The sequence below is a fragment of the Eucyclogobius newberryi genome, unplaced genomic scaffold (genome assembly GCF_026437365.1).
Source record: "Eucyclogobius newberryi isolate DKJ021-1_F unplaced genomic scaffold, fEucNew1.0.hap1 SCAF_32, whole genome shotgun sequence".
NCBI classification, from domain to species: domain Eukaryota; kingdom Metazoa; phylum Chordata; class Actinopteri; order Gobiiformes; family Gobiidae; genus Eucyclogobius; species Eucyclogobius newberryi.
Genome location: NW_027315968.1, coordinates 985,920 through 1,003,487, shown reverse-complemented (window position 1 = coordinate 1,003,487; position 17,568 = coordinate 985,920). Strand labels below are relative to the sequence as shown.

The 17,568-nt window shown below is 51.9% G+C and overlaps 52 non-coding genes across 52 annotated transcripts; 26 read left to right on the top strand and 26 right to left on the bottom strand.

Annotated features, from left to right (window-relative positions):
- The first annotated feature begins 222 nt into the window (after positions 1-222).
- On the top strand, positions 223-388 carry LOC140374889 (U1 spliceosomal RNA). The gene has a single exon (XR_011929214.1). It is a non-coding gene; the product is annotated as a U1 spliceosomal RNA (small nuclear RNA).
- A 165-nt stretch (positions 389-553) lies between these two features.
- LOC140374990 (U2 spliceosomal RNA) lies at positions 554-745 on the top strand. Its single transcript, XR_011929310.1, has one exon. It is a non-coding gene; the product is annotated as a U2 spliceosomal RNA (small nuclear RNA).
- A 568-nt stretch (positions 746-1,313) lies between these two features.
- On the bottom strand, positions 1,314-1,385 carry trnad-guc (transfer RNA aspartic acid (anticodon GUC)). Its single transcript has one exon. It is a non-coding gene; the product is annotated as a tRNA-Asp (tRNA).
- Positions 1,386-1,587: 202 nt separating this feature from the next.
- On the bottom strand, positions 1,588-1,660 carry trnav-aac (transfer RNA valine (anticodon AAC)). Its single transcript has one exon. It is a non-coding gene; the product is annotated as a tRNA-Val (tRNA).
- A 134-nt stretch (positions 1,661-1,794) lies between these two features.
- LOC140375138 (U5 spliceosomal RNA) lies at positions 1,795-1,908 on the top strand. The gene has a single exon (XR_011929445.1). It is a non-coding gene; the product is annotated as a U5 spliceosomal RNA (small nuclear RNA).
- Positions 1,909-2,195: 287 nt separating this feature from the next.
- On the top strand, positions 2,196-2,361 carry LOC140374845 (U1 spliceosomal RNA). Its single transcript, XR_011929171.1, has one exon. It is a non-coding gene; the product is annotated as a U1 spliceosomal RNA (small nuclear RNA).
- A 165-nt stretch (positions 2,362-2,526) lies between these two features.
- On the top strand, positions 2,527-2,718 carry LOC140374988 (U2 spliceosomal RNA). The gene has a single exon (XR_011929309.1). It is a non-coding gene; the product is annotated as a U2 spliceosomal RNA (small nuclear RNA).
- A 416-nt stretch (positions 2,719-3,134) lies between these two features.
- On the bottom strand, positions 3,135-3,207 carry trnav-cac (transfer RNA valine (anticodon CAC)). Its single transcript has one exon. It is a non-coding gene; the product is annotated as a tRNA-Val (tRNA).
- Positions 3,208-3,288: 81 nt separating this feature from the next.
- trnad-guc (transfer RNA aspartic acid (anticodon GUC)) lies at positions 3,289-3,360 on the bottom strand. Its single transcript has one exon. It is a non-coding gene; the product is annotated as a tRNA-Asp (tRNA).
- Positions 3,361-3,563: 203 nt separating this feature from the next.
- On the bottom strand, positions 3,564-3,636 carry trnav-aac (transfer RNA valine (anticodon AAC)). The gene has a single exon. It is a non-coding gene; the product is annotated as a tRNA-Val (tRNA).
- Positions 3,637-3,770: 134 nt separating this feature from the next.
- LOC140375137 (U5 spliceosomal RNA) lies at positions 3,771-3,884 on the top strand. Its single transcript, XR_011929444.1, has one exon. It is a non-coding gene; the product is annotated as a U5 spliceosomal RNA (small nuclear RNA).
- A 287-nt stretch (positions 3,885-4,171) lies between these two features.
- Positions 4,172-4,337, top strand: LOC140374887 (U1 spliceosomal RNA). The gene has a single exon (XR_011929212.1). It is a non-coding gene; the product is annotated as a U1 spliceosomal RNA (small nuclear RNA).
- Positions 4,338-4,502: 165 nt separating this feature from the next.
- Positions 4,503-4,694, top strand: LOC140374987 (U2 spliceosomal RNA). Its single transcript, XR_011929308.1, has one exon. It is a non-coding gene; the product is annotated as a U2 spliceosomal RNA (small nuclear RNA).
- A 415-nt stretch (positions 4,695-5,109) lies between these two features.
- trnav-cac (transfer RNA valine (anticodon CAC)) lies at positions 5,110-5,182 on the bottom strand. Its single transcript has one exon. It is a non-coding gene; the product is annotated as a tRNA-Val (tRNA).
- Positions 5,183-5,263: 81 nt separating this feature from the next.
- Positions 5,264-5,335, bottom strand: trnad-guc (transfer RNA aspartic acid (anticodon GUC)). Its single transcript has one exon. It is a non-coding gene; the product is annotated as a tRNA-Asp (tRNA).
- Positions 5,336-5,538: 203 nt separating this feature from the next.
- Positions 5,539-5,611, bottom strand: trnav-aac (transfer RNA valine (anticodon AAC)). Its single transcript has one exon. It is a non-coding gene; the product is annotated as a tRNA-Val (tRNA).
- A 134-nt stretch (positions 5,612-5,745) lies between these two features.
- On the top strand, positions 5,746-5,859 carry LOC140375135 (U5 spliceosomal RNA). Its single transcript, XR_011929442.1, has one exon. It is a non-coding gene; the product is annotated as a U5 spliceosomal RNA (small nuclear RNA).
- Positions 5,860-6,146: 287 nt separating this feature from the next.
- On the top strand, positions 6,147-6,312 carry LOC140374843 (U1 spliceosomal RNA). Its single transcript, XR_011929169.1, has one exon. It is a non-coding gene; the product is annotated as a U1 spliceosomal RNA (small nuclear RNA).
- Positions 6,313-6,477: 165 nt separating this feature from the next.
- LOC140374986 (U2 spliceosomal RNA) lies at positions 6,478-6,669 on the top strand. Its single transcript, XR_011929307.1, has one exon. It is a non-coding gene; the product is annotated as a U2 spliceosomal RNA (small nuclear RNA).
- Positions 6,670-7,083: 414 nt separating this feature from the next.
- On the bottom strand, positions 7,084-7,156 carry trnav-cac (transfer RNA valine (anticodon CAC)). Its single transcript has one exon. It is a non-coding gene; the product is annotated as a tRNA-Val (tRNA).
- An 81-nt stretch (positions 7,157-7,237) lies between these two features.
- On the bottom strand, positions 7,238-7,309 carry trnad-guc (transfer RNA aspartic acid (anticodon GUC)). Its single transcript has one exon. It is a non-coding gene; the product is annotated as a tRNA-Asp (tRNA).
- A 203-nt stretch (positions 7,310-7,512) lies between these two features.
- trnav-aac (transfer RNA valine (anticodon AAC)) lies at positions 7,513-7,585 on the bottom strand. Its single transcript has one exon. It is a non-coding gene; the product is annotated as a tRNA-Val (tRNA).
- A 134-nt stretch (positions 7,586-7,719) lies between these two features.
- On the top strand, positions 7,720-7,833 carry LOC140375133 (U5 spliceosomal RNA). The gene has a single exon (XR_011929441.1). It is a non-coding gene; the product is annotated as a U5 spliceosomal RNA (small nuclear RNA).
- Positions 7,834-8,120: 287 nt separating this feature from the next.
- LOC140374910 (U1 spliceosomal RNA) lies at positions 8,121-8,286 on the top strand. The gene has a single exon (XR_011929234.1). It is a non-coding gene; the product is annotated as a U1 spliceosomal RNA (small nuclear RNA).
- Positions 8,287-8,450: 164 nt separating this feature from the next.
- LOC140374985 (U2 spliceosomal RNA) lies at positions 8,451-8,642 on the top strand. The gene has a single exon (XR_011929306.1). It is a non-coding gene; the product is annotated as a U2 spliceosomal RNA (small nuclear RNA).
- Positions 8,643-9,057: 415 nt separating this feature from the next.
- trnav-cac (transfer RNA valine (anticodon CAC)) lies at positions 9,058-9,130 on the bottom strand. The gene has a single exon. It is a non-coding gene; the product is annotated as a tRNA-Val (tRNA).
- Positions 9,131-9,211: 81 nt separating this feature from the next.
- On the bottom strand, positions 9,212-9,283 carry trnad-guc (transfer RNA aspartic acid (anticodon GUC)). The gene has a single exon. It is a non-coding gene; the product is annotated as a tRNA-Asp (tRNA).
- A 203-nt stretch (positions 9,284-9,486) lies between these two features.
- On the bottom strand, positions 9,487-9,559 carry trnav-aac (transfer RNA valine (anticodon AAC)). The gene has a single exon. It is a non-coding gene; the product is annotated as a tRNA-Val (tRNA).
- Positions 9,560-9,693: 134 nt separating this feature from the next.
- Positions 9,694-9,807, top strand: LOC140375132 (U5 spliceosomal RNA). The gene has a single exon (XR_011929440.1). It is a non-coding gene; the product is annotated as a U5 spliceosomal RNA (small nuclear RNA).
- Positions 9,808-10,094: 287 nt separating this feature from the next.
- On the top strand, positions 10,095-10,260 carry LOC140374935 (U1 spliceosomal RNA). The gene has a single exon (XR_011929257.1). It is a non-coding gene; the product is annotated as a U1 spliceosomal RNA (small nuclear RNA).
- Positions 10,261-10,425: 165 nt separating this feature from the next.
- Positions 10,426-10,617, top strand: LOC140375052 (U2 spliceosomal RNA). Its single transcript, XR_011929369.1, has one exon. It is a non-coding gene; the product is annotated as a U2 spliceosomal RNA (small nuclear RNA).
- Positions 10,618-11,032: 415 nt separating this feature from the next.
- On the bottom strand, positions 11,033-11,105 carry trnav-cac (transfer RNA valine (anticodon CAC)). Its single transcript has one exon. It is a non-coding gene; the product is annotated as a tRNA-Val (tRNA).
- An 81-nt stretch (positions 11,106-11,186) lies between these two features.
- trnad-guc (transfer RNA aspartic acid (anticodon GUC)) lies at positions 11,187-11,258 on the bottom strand. Its single transcript has one exon. It is a non-coding gene; the product is annotated as a tRNA-Asp (tRNA).
- A 202-nt stretch (positions 11,259-11,460) lies between these two features.
- trnav-aac (transfer RNA valine (anticodon AAC)) lies at positions 11,461-11,533 on the bottom strand. Its single transcript has one exon. It is a non-coding gene; the product is annotated as a tRNA-Val (tRNA).
- Positions 11,534-11,667: 134 nt separating this feature from the next.
- LOC140375131 (U5 spliceosomal RNA) lies at positions 11,668-11,781 on the top strand. The gene has a single exon (XR_011929439.1). It is a non-coding gene; the product is annotated as a U5 spliceosomal RNA (small nuclear RNA).
- Positions 11,782-12,068: 287 nt separating this feature from the next.
- LOC140374909 (U1 spliceosomal RNA) lies at positions 12,069-12,234 on the top strand. Its single transcript, XR_011929233.1, has one exon. It is a non-coding gene; the product is annotated as a U1 spliceosomal RNA (small nuclear RNA).
- Positions 12,235-12,399: 165 nt separating this feature from the next.
- Positions 12,400-12,591, top strand: LOC140374984 (U2 spliceosomal RNA). The gene has a single exon (XR_011929305.1). It is a non-coding gene; the product is annotated as a U2 spliceosomal RNA (small nuclear RNA).
- A 415-nt stretch (positions 12,592-13,006) lies between these two features.
- trnav-cac (transfer RNA valine (anticodon CAC)) lies at positions 13,007-13,079 on the bottom strand. Its single transcript has one exon. It is a non-coding gene; the product is annotated as a tRNA-Val (tRNA).
- Positions 13,080-13,160: 81 nt separating this feature from the next.
- trnad-guc (transfer RNA aspartic acid (anticodon GUC)) lies at positions 13,161-13,232 on the bottom strand. The gene has a single exon. It is a non-coding gene; the product is annotated as a tRNA-Asp (tRNA).
- A 203-nt stretch (positions 13,233-13,435) lies between these two features.
- On the bottom strand, positions 13,436-13,508 carry trnav-aac (transfer RNA valine (anticodon AAC)). The gene has a single exon. It is a non-coding gene; the product is annotated as a tRNA-Val (tRNA).
- Positions 13,509-13,642: 134 nt separating this feature from the next.
- LOC140375130 (U5 spliceosomal RNA) lies at positions 13,643-13,756 on the top strand. The gene has a single exon (XR_011929438.1). It is a non-coding gene; the product is annotated as a U5 spliceosomal RNA (small nuclear RNA).
- A 287-nt stretch (positions 13,757-14,043) lies between these two features.
- Positions 14,044-14,209, top strand: LOC140374918 (U1 spliceosomal RNA). The gene has a single exon (XR_011929241.1). It is a non-coding gene; the product is annotated as a U1 spliceosomal RNA (small nuclear RNA).
- Positions 14,210-14,374: 165 nt separating this feature from the next.
- LOC140374983 (U2 spliceosomal RNA) lies at positions 14,375-14,566 on the top strand. Its single transcript, XR_011929304.1, has one exon. It is a non-coding gene; the product is annotated as a U2 spliceosomal RNA (small nuclear RNA).
- A 415-nt stretch (positions 14,567-14,981) lies between these two features.
- On the bottom strand, positions 14,982-15,054 carry trnav-cac (transfer RNA valine (anticodon CAC)). Its single transcript has one exon. It is a non-coding gene; the product is annotated as a tRNA-Val (tRNA).
- Positions 15,055-15,135: 81 nt separating this feature from the next.
- Positions 15,136-15,207, bottom strand: trnad-guc (transfer RNA aspartic acid (anticodon GUC)). Its single transcript has one exon. It is a non-coding gene; the product is annotated as a tRNA-Asp (tRNA).
- Positions 15,208-15,409: 202 nt separating this feature from the next.
- On the bottom strand, positions 15,410-15,482 carry trnav-aac (transfer RNA valine (anticodon AAC)). Its single transcript has one exon. It is a non-coding gene; the product is annotated as a tRNA-Val (tRNA).
- Positions 15,483-15,616: 134 nt separating this feature from the next.
- Positions 15,617-15,730, top strand: LOC140375129 (U5 spliceosomal RNA). The gene has a single exon (XR_011929437.1). It is a non-coding gene; the product is annotated as a U5 spliceosomal RNA (small nuclear RNA).
- Positions 15,731-16,021: 291 nt separating this feature from the next.
- LOC140374842 (U1 spliceosomal RNA) lies at positions 16,022-16,187 on the top strand. Its single transcript, XR_011929168.1, has one exon. It is a non-coding gene; the product is annotated as a U1 spliceosomal RNA (small nuclear RNA).
- A 165-nt stretch (positions 16,188-16,352) lies between these two features.
- On the top strand, positions 16,353-16,544 carry LOC140374982 (U2 spliceosomal RNA). The gene has a single exon (XR_011929303.1). It is a non-coding gene; the product is annotated as a U2 spliceosomal RNA (small nuclear RNA).
- A 415-nt stretch (positions 16,545-16,959) lies between these two features.
- trnav-cac (transfer RNA valine (anticodon CAC)) lies at positions 16,960-17,032 on the bottom strand. Its single transcript has one exon. It is a non-coding gene; the product is annotated as a tRNA-Val (tRNA).
- Positions 17,033-17,113: 81 nt separating this feature from the next.
- Positions 17,114-17,185, bottom strand: trnad-guc (transfer RNA aspartic acid (anticodon GUC)). The gene has a single exon. It is a non-coding gene; the product is annotated as a tRNA-Asp (tRNA).
- Positions 17,186-17,389: 204 nt separating this feature from the next.
- On the bottom strand, positions 17,390-17,462 carry trnav-aac (transfer RNA valine (anticodon AAC)). Its single transcript has one exon. It is a non-coding gene; the product is annotated as a tRNA-Val (tRNA).
- Positions 17,463-17,568: the final 106 nt, after the last annotated feature.

Genomic DNA, 17,568 nt, shown 5'->3' with positions numbered 1-17,568 from the left:
CTTTAAACATGCCCTTGCGTACCCTCCGTTTGGCATCCCGTGTTCAAGAACTTTAAAAGTAAAAAAGAGTGCTTAGAACGCACAGACTTGCGTGTGTATCGCTGCCGTTTAACCTGGGGCTCAATCGTCGGGTGGAAGCTGGTCCATGCAAATGGCCGGAAGGACCATGCTGCCACATTGCCTCTTCCAGGGCCTGGGCCTTGGCTCGGAGCGGAGCAACTCATACTTACCTGGCAGGGGCGACACCATGATCAGGAAGGTGGTTCACCCAGGGCTAGGCTCGTCCATTGCACAAACAGGATGTGCTGACCCCTGTGAATTCCCCAAATGTGGGAATCTCAACTGCATAATTTCTGGTAGTGGGGGACTGCGTTCGCGCTCTCCCCTCTTGTTTTTTGTCAGAGGAAAAAAAAAAAAACCCAAAGGGTCGTTTCCATGTACGCCGCTCGCGCTCCGGCCCCTCCGCCGGGCGCTTTGCGCGGGCGCCGCTTTGGACCGTTGACGGGAGGGTCAGCGTGGGGAGAGCTCACTGCTCCCCGAACCCATTGTGGGCATCGCTTCTCGGCCTTTTGGCTAAGATCAAGTGTAGTATCTGTTCTTATCAGTTTAATATCTGATACGTCCCCTACCCGGGGACCGTATATTAAATTGATTTTTGGACCAGGGAGATGGAATTTGGGGCTTGCTCCGTCCACTCCACGCATCGGCTCGGTATTGCAGTACCTCCGAGAACGGTGCACCTCCTCTCTCAGGTTAAAAAAAGTCATTCAGTTTGTTTTCGCCGTCACGTTACATGCAAATGTGCCATCATACCCTCATGTTAAACGCTTCCTTGCCGTTTGTCTGCTCCGGAAGTGGACAAAAATTCTCGGAGACGTTTTGAGTGGAAGGGCTGGATATTTCAAATCTCCCGCCAAAAGCCCTGACTGGAGAAGAGGGGGAGGGAAGGTGAAGTATCTGTTCCTAAACCCAACCCCCTTGGGAGGTAGCCCATTCCACGTAAACCCTTGTGCAAAATAGGCCACCTTTGGAATTTGAGTGGCCCCTTTGTGGAGTACAGTACATGTGACTAGTTGTTTTGTTTTTTTTTGGGGGGGGGTCAAACGCAACACCGACTTTCAAACCCATCCTCGACAAGTAAAGTCTTCGCATGAGGGCGTGCTTCTGCCCGGTTTCGAGCCGGGGACCTTTAGCGTGTGAGGCAAACGTGATAACCGCTACACTACAGAAGCGATAGTGTAGCGCAGGTACGTTGGTGGGACAAGTCCTCAGCGTCAGTGCAACGCTTTCGTGCTGGGTAAAACGCACTTTCTCTCCCCGTCTGGGAATCGAACCCAGGTCTTCCGCGTGACAAGCGGAGATACTGTCCACTATACTAACGAGGACATATGGGGCTGCAGGGGGGCCCCTTTTTTTTTTTTTTTTTTTTGGGGCGTGTGTGTCGGTGTCTTTTTCCCCCGATCTCTGTGATGAAAAGTTTGAAGGACTACGCCGACAATTCCTCCGCTCCTCCCTCTTTTCTAGGAATAAACCATCGAGTTTGGAATGAACCGTGTTAAAGATTGAAGCAAACATAAAAGGAGGCTTTGTTTCTGCCCGGTTTCGAGCCGAGGACCTTTCGCGCGTTAGGCGAACGTGATAACCGCTACACTACAGAAACGACGTGCGAGCCTGTCGTGTCCCTTTTGCCGCGCGACCGCCGATGCAAATGAGCGCGTGAACAGAAGTACACTGCCCGTGATGAAGCCCCGTGTGCCCTCAAGTACTGGACGCCGTGTGGCGCTGCAACGTGGCACTCTTGTTTCTCTTCAGAGCGTATAAATCTTTCGCCTTTTACTAAAGATTTCCGTGGAGAGGGACAACAAGAGATCTTTCCAATTTTTTGATGCCCTGCTTCAATGCGGGGCTTTTCTACCTATGTCTAAAGCAAGCAAGCGGTCATCCTCCAAGAGCAAAGGTTGTGTCTTGTCGGCCTTTAAACATGCCCTTGCGTACCCTCCGTTTGGCATCCCGTGTTCAAGAACTTTAAAAGTAAAAAAGAGTGCTTAGAACGCACAGACTTGCGTGTGTATCGCTGCCGTTTAACCTGGGGCTCAATCGTCGGGTGGAAGCTGGTCCATGCAAATGGCCGGAAGGACCATGCTGCCACATTGCCTCTTCCAGGGCCTGGGCCTTGGCTCGGAGCGGAGCAACTCATACTTACCTGGCAGGGGCGACACCATGATCAGGAAGGTGGTTCACCCAGGGCGAGGCTCGTCCATTGCACAAACAGGATGTGCTGACCCCTGTGAATTCCCCAAATGTGGGAATCTCAACTGCATAATTTCTGGTAGTGGGGGACTGCGTTCGCGCTCTCCCCTCTTGTTTTTTGTCAGAGGAAAAAAAAAAAAACCCAAAGGGTCGTTTCCATGTACGCCGCTCGCGCTCCGGCCCCTCCGCCGGGCGCTTTGCGCGGGCGCCGCTTTGGACCGTTGACGGGAGGGTCAGCGTGGGGAGAGCTCACTGCTCCCCGAACCCATTGTGGGCATCGCTTCTCGGCCTTTTGGCTAAGATCAAGTGTAGTATCTGTTCTTATCAGTTTAATATCTGATACGTCCCCTACCCGGGGACCGTATATTAAATTGATTTTTGGACCAGGGAGATGGAATTTGGGGCTTGCTCCGTCCACTCCACGCATCGGCTCGGTATTGCAGTACCTCCGAGAACGGTGCACCTCCTCTCTCAGGTTAAAAAAAGTCATTCAGTTTGTTTTCGCCGTCACGTTACATGCAAATGTGCCATCATACCCTCATGTTAAACGCTTCCTTGCCGTTTGTCTGCTCCGGAAGTGGACAAAAATTCTCGGAGACGTTTTGAGTGGAAGGGCTGGATATTTCAAATCTCCCGCCAAAAGCCCTGACTGGAGAAGAGGGGGAGGGAAGGTGAAGTATCTGTTCCTAAACCCAACCCCCTTGGGAGGTAGCCCATTCCACGTAAACCCTTGTGCAAAATAGGCCACCTTTGGAATTTGAGTGGCCCCTTTGTGGAGTACAGTACATGTGACTAGTTGTTTTGTTTTTTTTTGGGGGGGGGGGTCAAACGCAACACCGACTTTCAAACCCATCCTCGACAAGTAAAGTCTTCGCATGAGGGCGTGCTTCTGCCCGGTTTCGAGCCGGGGACCTTTTGCGTGTGAGGCAAACGTGATAACCGCTACACTACAGAAGCGATAGTGTAGCGCAGGTACGTTGGTGGGACAAGTCCTCAGCGTCAGTGCAACGCTTTTGTGCTGGGTAAAACGCACTTTCTCTCCCCGTCTGGGAATCGAACCCAGGTCTTCCGCGTGACAAGCGGAGATACTGTCCACTATACTAACGAGGACATATGGGGCTGCAGGGGGGGCCCTTTTTTTTTTTTTTTTTTTTTGGGGCGTGTGTGTCGGTGTCTTTTTCCCCCGATCTCTGTGATGAAAAGTTTGAAGGACTACGCCGACAATTCCTCCGCTCCTCCCTCTTTTCTAGGAATAAACCATCGAGTTTGGAATGAACCGTGTTAAAGATTGAAGCAAACATAAAAGGAGGCTTTGTTTCTGCCCGGTTTCGAGCCGAGGACCTTTCGCGCGTTAGGCGAACGTGATAACCGCTACACTACAGAAACGACGTGCGAGCCTGTCGTGTCCCTTTTGCCGCGCGACCGCCGATGCAAATGAGCGCGTGAACAGAAGTACACTGCCCGTGATGAAGCCCCGTGTGCCCTCAAGTACTGGACGCCGTGTGGCGCTGCAACGTGGCACTCTTGTTTCTCTTCAGAGCGTATAAATCTTTCGCCTTTTACTAAAGATTTCCGTGGAGAGGGACAACAAGAGATCTTTCCAATTTTTTGATGCCCTGCTTCAATGCGGGGCTTTTCTACCTATGTCTAAAGCAAGCAAGCGGTCATCCTCCAAGAGCAAAGGTTGTGTCTTGTCGGCCTTTAAACATGCCCTTGCGTACCCTCCGTTTGGCATCCCGTGTTCAAGAACTTTAAAAGTAAAAAAGAGTGCTTAGAACGCACAGACTTGCGTGTGTATCGCTGCCGTTTAACCTGGGGCTCAATCGTCGGGTGGAAGCTGGTCCATGCAAATGGCCGGAAGGACCATGCTGCCACATTGCCTCTTCCAGGGCCTGGGCCTTGGCTCGGAGCGGAGCAACTCATACTTACCTGGCAGGGGCGACACCATGATCAGGAAGGTGGTTCACCCAGGGCTAGGCTCGTCCATTGCACAAACAGGATGTGCTGACCCCTGTGAATTCCCCAAATGTGGGAATCTCAACTGCATAATTTCTGGTAGTGGGGGACTGCGTTCGCGCTCTCCCCTCTTGTTTTTTGTCAGAGGAAAAAAAAAAAAACCCAAAGGGTCGTTTCCATGTACGCCGCTCGCGCTCCGGCCCCTCCGCCGGGCGCTTTGCGCGGGCGCCGCTTTGGACCGTTGACGGGAGGGTCAGCGTGGGGAGAGCTCACTGCTCCCCGAACCCATTGTGGGCATCGCTTCTCGGCCTTTTGGCTAAGATCAAGTGTAGTATCTGTTCTTATCAGTTTAATATCTGATACGTCCCCTACCCGGGGACCGTATATTAAATTGATTTTTGGACCAGGGAGATGGAATTTGGGGCTTGCTCCGTCCACTCCACGCATCGGCTCGGTATTGCAGTACCTCCGAGAACGGTGCACCTCCTCTCTCAGGTTAAAAAAAGTCATTCAGTTTGTTTTCGCCGTCACGTTACATGCAAATGTGCCATCATACCCTCATGTTAAACGCTTCCTTGCCGTTTGTCTGCTCCGGAAGTGGACAAAAATTCTCGGAGACGTTTTGAGTGGAAGGGCTGGATATTTCAAATCTCCCGCCAAAAGCCCTGACTGGAGAAGAGGGGGAGGGAAGGTGAAGTATCTGTTCCTAAACCCAACCCCCTTGGGAGGTAGCCCATTCCACGTAAACCCTTGTGCAAAATAGGCCACCTTTGGAATTTGAGTGGCCCCTTTGTGGAGTACAGTACATGTGACTAGTTGTTTTGTTTTTTTTGGGGGGGGGGGTCAAACGCAACACCGACTTTCAAACCCATCCTCGACAAGTAAAGTCTTCGCATGAGGGCGTGCTTCTGCCCGGTTTCGAGCCGGGGACCTTTTGCGTGTGAGGCAAACGTGATAACCGCTACACTACAGAAGCGATAGTGTAGCGCAGGTACGTTGGTGGGACAAGTCCTCAGCGTCAGTGCAACGCTTTCGTGCTGGGTAAAACGCACTTTCTCTCCCCGTCTGGGAATCGAACCCAGGTCTTCCGCGTGACAAGCGGAGATACTGTCCACTATACTAACGAGGACATATGGGGCTGCAGGGGGGCCCCTTTTTTTTTTTTTTTTTTTTTGGGGCGTGTGTGTCGGTGTCTTTTTCCCCCGATCTCTGTGATGAAAAGTTTGAAGGACTACGCCGACAATTCCTCCGCTCCTCCCTCTTTTCTAGGAATAAACCATCGAGTTTGGAATGAACCGTGTTAAAGATTGAAGCAAACATAAAAGGAGGCTTTGTTTCTGCCCGGTTTCGAGCCGAGGACCTTTCGCGCGTTAGGCGAACGTGATAACCGCTACACTACAGAAACGAAGTGCGAGCCTGTCGTGTCCCTTTTGCCGCGCGACCGCCGATGCAAATGAGCGCGTGAACAGAAGTACACTGCCCGTGATGAAGCCCCGTGTGCCCTCAAGTACTGGACGCCGTGTGGCGCTGCAACGTGGCACTCTTGTTTCTCTTCAGAGCGTATAAATCTTTCGCCTTTTACTAAAGATTTCCGTGGAGAGGGACAACAAGAGATCTTTCCAATTTTTTGATGCCCTGCTTCAATGCGGGGCTTTTCTACCTATGTCTAAAGCAAGCAAGCGGTCATCCTCCAAGAGCAAAGGTTGTGTCTTGTCGGCCTTTAAACATGCCCTTGCGTACCCTCCGTTTGGCATCCCGTGTTCAAGAACTTTAAAAGTAAAAAAGAGTGCTTAGAACGCACAGACTTGCGTGTGTATCGCTGCCGTTTAACCTGGGGCTCAATCGTCGGGTGGAAGCTGGTCCATGCAAATGGCCGGAAGGACCATGCTGCCACATTGCCTCTTCCAGGGCCTGGGCCTTGGCTCGGAGCGGAGCAACTCATACTTACCTGGCAGGGGCGACACCATGATCAGGAAGGTGGTTCACCCAGGGCGAGGCTCGTCCATTGCACAAACAGGATGTGCTGACCCCTGTGAATTCCCCAAATGTGGGAATCTCAACTGCATAATTTCTGGTAGTGGGGGACTGCGTTCGCGCTCTCCCCTCTTGTTTTTTGTCAGAGGAAAAAAAAAAAAACCCAAAGGGTCGTTTCCATGTACGCCGCTCGCGCTCCGTCCCCTCCGCCGGGCGCTTTGCGCGGGCGCCGCTTTGGACCGTTGACGGGAGGGTCAGCGTGGGGAGAGCTCACTGCTCCCCGAACCCATTGTGGGCATCGCTTCTCGGCCTTTTGGCTAAGATCAAGTGTAGTATCTGTTCTTATCAGTTTAATATCTGATACGTCCCCTACCCGGGGACCGTATATTAAATTGATTTTTGGACCAGGGAGATGGAATTTGGGGCTTGCTCCGTCCACTCCACGCATCGGCTCGGTATTGCAGTACCTCCGAGAACGGTGCACCTCCTCTCTCAGGTTAAAAAAAGTCATTCAGTTTGTTTTCGCCGTCACGTTACATGCAAATGTGCCATCATACCCTCATGTTAAACGCTTCCTTGCCGTTTGTCTGCTCCGGAAGTGGACAAAAATTCTCGGAGACGTTTTGAGTGGAAGGGCTGGATATTTCAAATCTCCCGCCAAAAGCCCTGACTGGAGAAGAGGGGGAGGGAAGGTGAAGTATCTGTTCCTAAACCCAACCCCCTTGGGAGGTAGCCCATTCCACGTAAACCCTTGTGCAAAATAGGCCACCTTTGGAATTTGAGTGGCCCCTTTGTGGAGTACAGTACATGTGACTAGTTGTTTTGTTTTTTTTTGGGGGGGGGTCAAACGCAACACCGACTTTCAAACCCATCCTCGACAAGTAAAGTCTTCGCATGAGGGCGTGCTTCTGCCCGGTTTCGAGCCGGGGACCTTTTGCGTGTGAGGCAAACGTGATAACCGCTACACTACAGAAGCGATAGTGTAGCGCAGGTACGTTGGTGGGACAAGTCCTCAGCGTCAGTGCAACGCTTTCGTGCTGGGTAAAACGCACTTTCTCTCCCCGTCTGGGAATCGAACCCAGGTCTTCCGCGTGACAAGCGGAGATACTGTCCACTATACTAACGAGGACATATGGGGCTGCAGGGGGGCCCCTTTTTTTTTTTTTTTTTTTTTGGGGCGTGTGTGTCGGTGTCTTTTTCCCCCGATCTCTGTGATGAAAAGTTTGAAGGACTACGCCGACAATTCCTCCGCTCCTCCCTCTTTTCTAGGAATAAACCATCGAGTTTGGAATGAACCGTGTTAAAGATTGAAGCAAACATAAAAGGAGGCTTTGTTTCTGCCCGGTTTCGAGCCGAGGACCTTTCGCGCGTTAGGCGAACGTGATAACCGCTACACTACAGAAACGACGTGCGAGCCTGTCGTGTCCCTTTTGCCGCGCGACCGCCGATGCAAATGAGCGCGTGAACAGAAGTACACTGCCCGTGATGAAGCCCCGTGTGCCCTCAAGTACTGGACGCCGTGTGGCGCTGCAACGTGGCACTCTTGTTTCTCTTCAGAGCGTATAAATCTTTCGCCTTTTACTAAAGATTTCCGTGGAGAGGGACAACAAGAGATCTTTCCAATTTTTTGATGCCCTGCTTCAATGCGGGGCTTTTCTACCTATGTCTAAAGCAAGCAAGCGGTCATCCTCCAAGAGCAAAGGTTGTGTCTTGTCGGCCTTTAAACATGCCCTTGCGTACCCTCCGTTTGGCATCCCGTGTTCAAGAACTTTAAAAGTAAAAAAGAGTGCTTAGAACGCACAGACTTGCGTGTGTATCGCTGCCGTTTAACCTGGGGCTCAATCGTCGGGTGGAAGCTGGTCCATGCAAATGGCCGGAAGGACCATGCTGCCACATTGCCTCTTCCAGGGCCTGGGCCTTGGCTCGGAGCGGAGCAACTCATACTTACCTGGCAGGGGCGACACCATGATCAGGAAGGTGGTTCACCCAGGGCGAGGCTCGTCCATTGCACAAACAGGATGTGCTGACCCCTGTGAATTCCCCAAATGTGGGAATCTCAACTGCATAATTTCTGGTAGTGGGGGACTGCGTTCGCGCTCTCCCATCTTGTTTTTTGTCAGAGGAAAAAAAAAAAAACCCAAAGGGTCGTTTCCATGTACGCCGCTCGCGCTCCGGCCCCTCCGCCGGGCGCTTTGCGCGGGCGCCGCTTTGGACCGTTGACGGAGGGTCAGCGTGGGGAGAGCTCACTGCTCCCCGAACCCATTGTGGGCATCGCTTCTCGGCCTTTTGGCTAAGATCAAGTGTAGTATCTGTTCTTATCAGTTTAATATCTGATACGTCCCCTACCCGGGGACCGTATATTAAATTGATTTTTGGACCAGGGAGATGGAATTTGGGGCTTGCTCCGTCCACTCCACGCATCGGCTCGGTATTGCAGTACCTCCGAGAACGGTGCACCTCCTCTCTCAGGTTAAAAAAAGTCATTCAGTTTGTTTTCGCCGTCACGTTACATGCAAATGTGCCATCATACCCTCATGTTAAACGCTTCCTTGCCGTTTGTCTGCTCCGGAAGTGGACAAAAATTCTCGGAGACGTTTTGAGTGGAAGGGCTGGATATTTCAAATCTCCCGCCAAAAGCCCTGACTGGAGAAGAGGGGGAGGGAAGGTGAAGTATCTGTTCCTAAACCCAACCCCCTTGGGAGGTAGCCCATTCCACGTAAACCCTTGTGCAAAATAGGCCACCTTTGGAATTTGAGTGGCCCCTTTGTGGAGTACAGTACATGTGACTAGTTGTTTTGTTTTTTTTTGGGGGGGGGGTCAAACGCAACACCGACTTTCAAACCCATCCTCGACAAGTAAAGTCTTCGCATGAGGGCGTGCTTCTGCCCGGTTTCGAGCCGGGGACCTTTTGCGTGTGAGGCAAACGTGATAACCGCTACACTACAGAAGCGATAGTGTAGCGCAGGTACGTTGGTGGGACAAGTCCTCAGCGTCAGTGCAACGCTTTCGTGCTGGGTAAAACGCACTTTCTCTCCCCGTCTGGGAATCGAACCCAGGTCTTCCGCGTGACAAGCGGAGATACTGTCCACTATACTAACGAGGACATATGGGGCTGCAGGGGGGCCCCTTTTTTTTTTTTTTTTTTTTTGGGGCGTGTGTGTCGGTGTCTTTTTCCCCCGATCTCTGTGATGAAAAGTTTGAAGGACTACGCCGACAATTCCTCCGCTCCTCCCTCTTTTCTAGGAATAAACCATCGAGTTTGGAATGAACCGTGTTAAAGATTGAAGCAAACATAAAAGGAGGCTTTGTTTCTGCCCGGTTTCGAGCCGAGGACCTTTCGCGCGTTAGGCGAACGTGATAACCGCTACACTACAGAAACGACGTGCGAGCCTGTCGTGTCCCTTTTGCCGCGCGACCGCCGATGCAAATGAGCGCGTGAACAGAAGTACACTGCCCGTGATGAAGCCCCGTGTGCCCTCAAGTACTGGACGCCGTGTGGCGCTGCAACGTGGCACTCTTGTTTCTCTTCAGAGCGTATAAATCTTTCGCCTTTTACTAAAGATTTCCGTGGAGAGGGACAACAAGAGATCTTTCCAATTTTTTGATGCCCTGCTTCAATGCGGGGCTTTTCTACCTATGTCTAAAGCAAGCAAGCGGTCATCCTCCAAGAGCAAAGGTTGTGTCTTGTCGGCCTTTAAACATGCCCTTGCGTACCCTCCGTTTGGCATCCCGTGTTCAAGAACTTTAAAAGTAAAAAAGAGTGCTTAGAACGCACAGACTTGCGTGTGTATCGCTGCCGTTTAACCTGGGGCTCAATCGTCGGGTGGAAGCTGGTCCATGCAAATGGCCGGAAGGACCATGCTGCCACATTGCCTCTTCCAGGGCCTGGGCCTTGGCTCGGAGCGGAGCAACTCATACTTACCTGGCAGGGGTGACACCATGATCAGGAAGGTGGTTCACCCAGGGCGAGGCTCGTCCATTGCACAAACAGGATGTGCTGACCCCTGTGAATTCCCCAAATGTGGGAATCTCAACTGCATAATTTCTGGTAGTGGGGGACTGCGTTCGCGCTCTCCCCTCTTGTTTTTTGTCAGAGGAAAAAAAAAAAAACCCAAAGGGTCGTTTCCATGTACGCCGCTCGCGCTCCGGCCCCTCCGCCGGGCGCTTTGCGCGGGCGCCGCTTTGGACCGTTGACGGGAGGGTCAGCGTGGGGAGAGCTCACTGCTCCCCGAACCCATTGTGGGCATCACTTCTCGGCCTTTTGGCTAAGATCAAGTGTAGTATCTGTTCTTATCAGTTTAATATCTGATACGTCCCCTACCCGGGGACCGTATATTAAATTGATTTTTGGACCAGGGAGATGGAATTTGGGGCTTGCTCCGTCCACTCCACGCATCGGCTCGGTATTGCAGTACCTCCGAGAACGGTGCACCTCCTCTCTCAGGTTAAAAAAAGTCATTCAGTTTGTTTTCGCCGTCACGTTACATGCAAATGTGCCATCATACCCTCATGTTAAACGCTTCCTTGCCGTTTGTCTGCTCCGGAAGTGGACAAAAATTCTCGGAGACGTTTTGAGTGGAAGGGCTGGATATTTCAAATCTCCCGCCAAAAGCCCTGACTGGAGAAGAGGGGGAGGGAAGGTGAAGTATCTGTTCCTAAACCCAACCCCCTTGGGAGGTAGCCCATTCCACGTAAACCCTTGTGCAAAATAGGCCACCTTTGGAATTTGAGTGGCCCCTTTGTGGAGTACAGTACATGTGACTAGTTGTTTTTTTTTTTTTTGGGGGGGGGGTCAAACGCAACACCGACTTTCAAACCCATCCTCGACAAGTAAAGTCTTCGCATGAGGGCGTGCTTCTGCCCGGTTTCGAGCCGGGGACCTTTTGCGTGTGAGGCAAACGTGATAACCGCTACACTACAGAAGCGATAGTGTAGCGCAGGTACGTTGGTGGGACAAGTCCTCAGCGTCAGTGCAACGCTTTCGTGCTGGGTAAAACGCACTTTCTCTCCCCGTCTGGGAATCGAACCCAGGTCTTCCGCGTGACAAGCGGAGATACTGTCCACTATACTAACGAGGACATATGGGGCTGCAGGGGGGCCCCTTTTTTTTTTTTTTTTTTTTGGGGCGTGTGTGTCGGTGTCTTTTTCCCCCGATCTCTGTGATGAAAAGTTTGAAGGACTACGCCGACAATTCCTCCGCTCCTCCCTCTTTTCTAGGAATAAACCATCGAGTTTGGAATGAACCGTGTTAAAGATTGAAGCAAACATAAAAGGAGGCTTTGTTTCTGCCCGGTTTCGAGCCGAGGACCTTTCGCGCGTTAGGCGAACGTGATAACCGCTACACTACAGAAACGACGTGCGAGCCTGTCGTGTCCCTTTTGCCGCGCGACCGCCGATGCAAATGAGCGCGTGAACAGAAGTACACTGCCCGTGATGAAGCCCCGTGTGCCCTCAAGTACTGGACGCCGTGTGGCGCTGCAACGTGGCACTCTTGTTTCTCTTCAGAGCGTATAAATCTTTCGCCTTTTACTAAAGATTTCCGTGGAGAGGGACAACAAGAGATCTTTCCAATTTTTTGATGCCCTGCTTCAATGCGGGGCTTTTCTACCTATGTCTAAAGCAAGCAAGCGGTCATCCTCCAAGAGCAAAGGTTGTGTCTTGTCGGCCTTTAAACATGCCCTTGCGTACCCTCCGTTTGGCATCCCGTGTTCAAGAACTTTAAAAGTAAAAAAGAGTGCTTAGAACGCACAGACTTGCGTGTGTATCGCTGCCGTTTAACCTGGGGCTCAATCGTCGGGTGGAAGCTGGTCCATGCAAATGGCCGGAAGGACCATGCTGCCACATTGCCTCTTCCAGGGCCTGGGCCTTGGCTCGGAGCGGAGCAACTCATACTTACCTGGCAGGGGCGACACCATGATCAGGAAGGTGGTTCACCCAGGGCGAGGCTCGTCCATTGCACAAACAGGATGTGCTGACCCCTGTGAATTCCCCAAATGTGGGAATCTCAACTGCATAATTTCTGGTAGTGGGGGACTGCGTTCGCGCTCTCCCATCTTGTTTTTTGTCAGAGGAAAAAAAAAAAAACCCAAAGGGTCGTTTCCATGTACGCCGCTCACGCTCCGGCCCCTCCGCCGGGCGCTTTGCGCGGGCGCCGCTTTGGACCGTTGACGGGAGGGTCAGCGTGGGGAGAGCTCACTGCTCCCCGAACCCATTGTGGGCATCGCTTCTCGGCCTTTTGGCTAAGATCAAGTGTAGTATCTGTTCTTATCAGTTTAATATCTGATACGTCCCCTACCCGGGGACCGTATATTAAATTGATTTTTGGACCAGGGAGATGGAATTTGGGGCTTGCTCCGTCCACTCCACGCATCGGCTCGGTATTGCAGTACCTCCGAGAACGGTGCACCTCCTCTCTCAGGTTAAAAAAAGTCATTCAGTTTGTTTTCGCCGTCACGTTACATGCAAATGTGCCATCATACCCTCATGTTAAACGCTTCCTTGCCGTTTGTCTGCTCCGGAAGTGGACAAAAATTCTCGGCGACGTTTTGAGTGGAAGGGCTGGATATTTCAAATCTCCCGCCAAAAGCCCTGACTGGAGAAGAGGGGGAGGGAAGGTGAAGTATCTGTTCCTAAACCCAACCCCCTTGGGAGGTAGCCCATTCCACGTAAACCCTTGTGCAAAATAGGCCACCTTTGGAATTTGAGTGGCCCCTTTGTGGAGTACAGTACATGTGACTAGTTGTTTTGTTTTTTTTTGGGGGGGGGGTCAAACGCAACACCGACTTTCAAACCCATCCTCGACAAGTAAAGTCTTCGCATGAGGGCGTGCTTCTGCCCGGTTTCGAGCCGGGGACCTTTTGCGTGTGAGGCAAACGTGATAACCGCTACACTACAGAAGCAATAGTGTAGCGCAGGTACGTTGGTGGGACAAGTCCTCAGCGTCAGTGCAACGCTTTCGTGCTGGGTAAAACGCACTTTCTCTCCCCGTCTGGGAATCGAACCCAGGTCTTCCGCGTGACAAGCGGAGATACTGTCCACTATACTAACGAGGACATATGGGGCTGCAGGGGGGCCCCTTTTTTTTTTTTTTTTTTTTTGGGGCGTGTGTGTCGGTGTCTTTTTCCCCCGATCTCTGTGATGAAAAGTTTGAAGGACTACGCCGACAATTCCTCCGCTCCTCCCTCTTTTCTAGGAATAAACCATCGAGTTTGGAATGAACCGTGTTAAAGATTGAAGCAAACATAAAAGGAGGCTTTGTTTCTGCCCGGTTTCGAGCCGAGGACCTTTCGCGCGTTAGGCGAACGTGATAACCGCTACACTACAGAAACGACGTGCGAGCCTGTCGTGTCCCTTTTGCCGCGCGACCGCCGATGCAAATGAGCGCGTGAACAGAAGTACACTGCCCGTGATGAAGCCCCGTGTGCCCTCAAGTACTGGACGCCGTGTGGCGCTGCAACGTGGCACTCTTGTTTCTCTTCAGAGCGTATAAATCTTTCGCCTTTTACTAAAGATTTCCGTGGAGAGGGACAACAAGAGATCTTTCCAATTTTTTGATGCCCTGCTTCAATGCGGGGCTTTTCTACCTATGTCTAAAGCAAGCAAGCGGTCATCCTCCAAGAGCAAAGGTTGTGTCTTGTCGGCCTTTAAACATGCCCTTGCGTACCCTCCGTTTGGCATCCCGTGTTCAAGAACTTTAAAAGTAAAAAAGAGTGCTTAGAACGCACAGACTTGCGTGTGTATCGCTGCCGTTTAACCTGGGGCTCAATCGTCGGGTGGAAGCTGGTCCATGCAAATGGCCGGAAGGACCATGCTGCCACATTGCCTCTTCCAGGGCCTGGGCCTTGGCTCGGAGCGGAGCAACTCATACTTACCTGGCAGGGGCGACACCATGATCAGGAAGGGGGTTCACCCAGGGCGAGGCTCGTCCATTGCACAAACAGGATGTGCTGACCCCTGTGAATTCCCCAGATGTGGGAATCTCAACTGCATAATTTCTGGTAGTGGGGGACTGCGTTCGCGCTCTCCCCTCTTGTTTTTTGTCAGAGGAAAAAAAAAAAAACCCAAAGGGTCGTTTCCATGTACGCCGCTCGCGCTCCGGCCCCTCCGCCGGGCGCTTTGCGCGGGCGCCGCTTTGGACCGTTGACGGGAGGGTCAGCGTGGGGAGAGCTCACTGCTCCCCGAACCCATTGTGGGCATCGCTTCTCGGCCTTTTGGCTAAGATCAAGTGTAGTATCTGTTCTTATCAGTTTAATATCTGATACGTCCCCTACCCGGGGACCGTATATTAAATTGATTTTTGGACCAGGGAGATGGAATTTGGGGCTTGCTCCGTCCACTCCACGCATCGGCTCGGTATTGCAGTACCTCCGAGAACGGTGCACCTCCTCTCTCAGGTTAAAAAAAGTCATTCAGTTTGTTTTCGCCGTCACGTTACATGCAAATGTGCCATCATACCCTCATGTTAAACGCTTCCTTGCCGTTTGTCTGCTCCGGAAGTGGACAAAAATTCTCGGCGACGTTTTGAGTGGAAGGGCTGGATATTTCAAATCTCCCGCCAAAAGCCCTGACTGGAGAAGAGGGGGAGGGAAGGTGAAGTATCTGTTCCTAAACCCAACCCCCTTGGGAGGTAGCCCATTCCACGTAAACCCTTGTGCAAAATAGGCCACCTTTGGAATTTGAGTGGCCCCTTTGTGGAGTACAGTACATGTGACTAGTTGTTTTGTTTTTTTTTGGGGGGGGGGTCAAACGCAACACCGACTTTCAAACCCATCCTCGACAAGTAAAGTCTTCGCATGAGGGCGTGCTTCTGCCCGGTTTCGAGCCGGGGACCTTTTGCGTGTGAGGCAAACGTGATAACCGCTACACTACAGAAGCGATAGTGTAGCGCAGGTACGTTGGTGGGACAAGTCCTCAGCGTCAGTGCAACGCTTTCGTGCTGGGTAAAACGCACTTTCTCTCCCCGTCTGGGAATCGAACCCAGGTCTTCCGCGTGACAAGCGGAGATACTGTCCACTATACTAACGAGGACATATGGGGCTGCAGGGGGGCCCCTTTTTTTTTTTTTTTTTTTTGGGGCGTGTGTGTCGGTGTCTTTTTCCCCCGATCTCTGTGATGAAAAGTTTGAAGGACTACGCCGACAATTCCTCCGCTCCTCCCTCTTTTCTAGGAATAAACCATCGAGTTTGGAATGAACCGTGTTAAAGATTGAAGCAAACATAAAAGGAGGCTTTGTTTCTGCCCGGTTTCGAGCCGAGGACCTTTCGCGCGTTAGGCGAACGTGATAACCGCTACACTACAGAAACGACGTGCGAGCCTGTCGTGTCCCTTTTGCCGCGCGACCGCCGATGCAAATGAGCGCGTGAACAGAAGTACACTGCCCGTGATGAAGCCCCGTGTGCCCTCAAGTACTGGACGCCGTGTGGCGCTGCAACGTGGCACTCTTGTTTCTCTTCAGAGCGTATAAATCTTTCGCCTTTTACTAAAGATTTCCGTGGAGAGGGACAACAAGAGATCTTTCCAATTTTTTGATGCCCTGCTTCAATGCGGGGCTTTTCTACCTATGTCTAAAGCAAGCAAGCAAGCGATCATCCTCCAAGAGCAAAGGTTGTGTCTTGTCGGCCTTTAAACATGCCCTTGCGTACCCTCCGTTTGGCATCCCGTGTTCAAGAACTTTAAAAGTAAAAAAGAGTGCTTAGAACGCACAGACTTGCGTGTGTATCGCTGCCGTTTAACCTAGGGCTCAATCGTCGGGTGGAAGCTGGTCCATGCAAATGGCCGGAAGGACCATGCTGCCACATTGCCTCTTCCAGGGCCTGGGCCTTGGCTCGGAGCGGAGCAACTCATACTTACCTGGCAGGGGCGACACCATGATCAGGAAGGTGGTTCACCCAGGGCGAGGCTCGTCCATTGCACAAACAGGATGTGCTGACCCCTGTGAATTCCCCAAATGTGGGAATCTCAACTGCATAATTTCTGGTAGTGGGGGACTGCGTTCGCGCTCTCCCCTCTTGTTTTTTGTCAGAGGAAAAAAAAAAAAACCCAAAGGGTCGTTTCCATGTACGCCGCTCGCGCTCCGGCCCCTCCGCCGGGCGCTTTGCGCGGGCGCCGCTTTGGACCGTTGACGGGAGGGTCAGCGTGGGGAGAGCTCACTGCTCCCCGAACCCATTGTGGGCATCGCTTCTCGGCCTTTTGGCTAAGATCAAGTGTAGTATCTGTTCTTATCAGTTTAATATCTGATACGTCCCCTACCCGGGGACCGTATATTAAATTGATTTTTGGACCAGGGAGATGGAATTTGGGGCTTGCTCCGTCCACTCCACGCATCGGCTCGGTATTGCAGTACCTCCGAGAACGGTGCACCTCCTCTCTCAGGTTAAAAAAAGTCATTCAGTTTGTTTTCGCCGTCACGTTACATGCAAATGTGCCATCATACCCTCATGTTAAACGCTTCCTTGCCGTTTGTCTGCTCCGGAAGTGGACAAAAATTCTCGGAGACGTTTTGAGTGGAAGGGCTGGATATTTCAAATCTCCCGCCAAAAGCCCTGACTGGAGAAGAGGGGGAGGGAAGGTGAAGTATCTGTTCCTAAACCCAACCCCCTTGGGAGGTAGCCCATTCCACGTAAACCCTTGTGCAAAATAGGCCACCTTTGGAATTTGAGTGGCCCCTTTGTGGAGTACAGTACATGTGACTAGTTGTTTTGTTTTTTTTGGGGGGGGGGGTCAAACGCAACACCGACTTTCAAACCCATCCTCGACAAGTAAAGTCTTCGCATGAGGGCGTGCTTCTGCCCGGTTTCGAGCCGGGGACCTTTTGCGTGTGAGGCAAACGTGATAACCGCTACACTACAGAAGCGATAGTGTAGCGCAGGTACGTTGGTGGGACAAGTCCTCAGCGTCAGTGCAACGCTTTCGTGCTGGGTAAAACGCACTTTCTCTCCCCGTCTGGGAATCGAACCCAGGTCTTCCGCGTGACAAGCGGAGATACTGTCCACTATACTAACGAGGACATATGGGGCTGCAGGGGGGCCCCTTTTTTTTTTTTTTTTTTTTTTGGGGCGTGTGTGTCGGTGTCTTTTTCCCCCGATCTCTGTGATGAAAAGTTTGAAGGACTACGCCGACAATTCCTCCGCTCCTCCCTCTTTTCTAGGAATAAACCATCGAGTTTGGAATGAACCGTGTTAAAGATTGAAGCAAACATAAAAGGAGGCTTTGTTTCTGCCCGGTTTCGAGCCGAGGACCTTTCGCGCGTTAGGCGAACGTGATAACCGCTACACTACAGAAACGACGTGCGAGCCTGTCGTGTCCCTTTTGCCGCGCGACCGCCGATGCAAATGAGCGCGTGAACAGAAGTACACTGCCCGTGATGAAGCCCCGTGTGCCCTCAAGTAC